The sequence below is a fragment of the Sapajus apella genome, unplaced genomic scaffold, assembly GCF_009761245.1.
Source record: "Sapajus apella isolate SASKATOON/1434 unplaced genomic scaffold, GSC_monkey_1.0 scaffold57, whole genome shotgun sequence".
NCBI classification, from domain to species: Eukaryota; Metazoa; Chordata; class Mammalia; order Primates; family Cebidae; genus Sapajus; species Sapajus apella.
Genome location: NW_022436997.1, coordinates 7,313,271 through 7,316,429, shown reverse-complemented (window position 1 = coordinate 7,316,429; position 3,159 = coordinate 7,313,271).

Here is a 3,159-nt window from a genome sequence, read left to right as displayed (position 1 = left end):
ATATATATATATATATATATATATATATATATATATATATATTTTAAGAAAAAGCGTAAGGGAACATGTGATCTTTGAGCTTATTCCTAAAGGAAGAAAGGAATTCACAAGAGAGAAGAGAAAACATTCTGGGCATAGAGGGCATGATTATACAACATGGGGATCACTAAAAGAAGGCAGCACACGTATAGATTAGAAAGAAATTTTCTAGAACTGAGGCTTGCTGTAAAAATGTGGGCATGGAAAGTGAGCCAGACAGGTTGATGGCGACCAAAATCACAAAGATTAGTTAATATTACTCCAGATGTGTGAAATAAATTCTTCAAAACTTGCAAAATAATGAAAGGACTATAAGCAAAAGAGTAATGGGTTTGGATTTGCATTCCAGAAAGATACTTTTGATAGCAGTACCCAAAATGAAGAACAAAAAGGCAGCCTGACAAAAGGACATTTGATACCTTATTACACTTTCATTTGCCTTATTTTAAGTATAATGTTGGAATACTCCCTGTTCAATTTCATGTTAAACTCTCCAAAGACAGGAGATGCTGACACTTTGCTTTTTGTCTTGTCTTTTTTGTTTTCCCTGCAACCACAGAGCACAAAGTAAGGCACATAGCTTTTCAGTAAAGTGATGCTGATTAAATGTTTGATTAAACTTAACTTTGTGTCCAGACCCTGCTGAGTGGAGAAAGATTTTATTGCTGCCCGGCAGGAGAGGAGCAGCTGTATTCTCCTTCCTTGAATAGGTACCTTAACCTGTCCAGAAAGGGGAAATAACTACATTGGTGCCAGAGAGGTGTTGGGAAGTTTAATTAGCCAGTGTTTGTAATCTTCTTTGAAGCTGAAAAGTGCTAATTATGTTTTTCCCACTTTATGATTCTGAGTCACATGGACCATATTTAAGAGTTAGGAAAGTTTTTATAAAGCTCAAAATAGGAGCTGAGTAACTTTTGCAGATACATGCTTTAGCAAGAAAGCCATAGGGTTGACTAAGTCACTCTGAAAGGTAGGAGACTGAGTTACAGATCAGCTTTTTAAGAAAACGTGCTGACTCTATTAATATCATTAAATGAACAGTAGCCACCAAGGGAGTGTTGCTTGATAAACATATTTTCTTTTTCTAGGGATCTTCTGAGCACCTTTGCCATCACCTGGATGGATTCAGTGTCATAGCTCCCATGCAGTTCAAGAATGAGACCTTCTACTCCTTCACATCTAAGCATGCATGGAAAATTTAACTGATGATTTATTAAAGAAAGCTAGATTTAGAAGTAACATGCAAGTCAACTGAGGAAAGTCTAGTTAAAAGACATTGTGCCTACTCACGGCCAGTATTCATATGAGAGAATCGTCTGGCTCTATCCTCAAAGAGTGTCCTCAAGCCTATTTTCACTCTTCAAATCCAAAACCAAAAACCCTAAATTGAGACACTACAGTATGCATCTTGTCTACAGAAGTCCTATTTTCAGAATTTTTCTTTCCATTTCAAGACTCTGACTATTTTTCAGATGACTTAACATGGGAAACAGTCTATTTTTCCAGAGGAAAGCTTACTGCCTTCTACAAAGTAGATTGCCTTACTATACTGCTTCAATATGTCAAAAGTTTTATAATATAACCCAATAGGATCAGTATTCATATAAAGGTCTTACATAATGGGTGTCAGATTACAATGAATATAGTCAGTGGATCAAGCATTTTGGAAGCTGCCTAGGACAGCCTTGTGGTTGTGTTCAGAAGCATATTATCTGAGAGTGGTCCTTAATGAAAATGGATGCCTACATATTGGAGATCATACCCTAAGGGAGCCAATAACTATGAATGGAATTAACAGTACCAATCACCAAGTGTCATTTATGTTCTAAGCACTGTACATTACTATGTGTTGTGCATATAACACCTCATTTCATTATTTTAACAATCATATGGATGAGATATTTTCTGCAAATTAAGAGATGTCAAAACTGAAAATTAGAGTGGGAAAGAAACTTTCTCAAGACTACTGTTTTCCCAAATAAAACCTTTGCAATTACGCTATTTGAATTGAAAGTCTGGTAATTTCACTACCAAAGACTCAAACAAGGATATCCAACCACATGCTAGGGGTACAGAATGCTACAGACAGAGATTATCTTCCTAAAGTCAGCTTAATTTAACGGTGAGTAGTGGAATTGCATGAAAAATATACCTAAATGTTTCATATAAAGCACAACATTTCAGAATTGTCATGATTGTGGCATGATGATTCTAATTACACGACATGACACATCTTATTTTGGATTCTTGTCCACTCCTCTCTTTTGTTGTATACTTTATGCAAAGATTGAAGAATCACACACTCTTCAACAATTCATAACAGAGTTTCTCTCTGAATGTGATTTAGCCAAACTTCTTATTTGCCACCTTTTTGAATGTCAATTATATCGATGGGATAAAATTTACGATGGGGATAGGAGCCAGACAGCTGTAACTTCACAGTATCCTGTAATTAATGGCATTCACACATAAGTTTTAACTCTTTCAATATCAAAAATATAGCAGTAAAGAAACAATATAGCATGTGTATGCACTTATACGCCACTTCTTTAATAAATAAGGCAAAAGAAAATAAATCTCAAAGACAGCAACCCATTAAAATACATTGCCTTCTGTTGGCCACTCATCGAAAGGTAAATGATAGAACCAGGGATGCTGAAAGACAGTCTTAGGTAGTCTCATTTATTTATTATAGAAATGAGTTCCCTACTCAGCTGTCCAATTATTTTTTAAAATTTATATATTTATTCTCATCAGAGGATTGTTCTTCATCTGAGAGGAAGATTTCCAAGAATGCCCTGGTAGAGGATGTTGTTGCCTTGCAGTTCATGTCCAAATTTTCCTGGCATGCTTAGTATTTAGGTCAAACTGTCCTATTGCAGGGATTGAAACTCCTTGCCCTAATGGTTTTAACTTAAAGCTGGAACTCTGCTTTCCAGGCTTACAATTTTCTGGTGATGAAACTTGCACAAAATTTATTTTGCTGCCTATCAATTTTATATTTTGGAGACTCTGTTTTCTAAAAGCTAACTCCAGAGTGCTTGACTGGTCAGAATAATCCCTGAGCCCTGATTACCAAACTATGTAACAATCTGTTAGCACCATAACTATTTTGTTTCA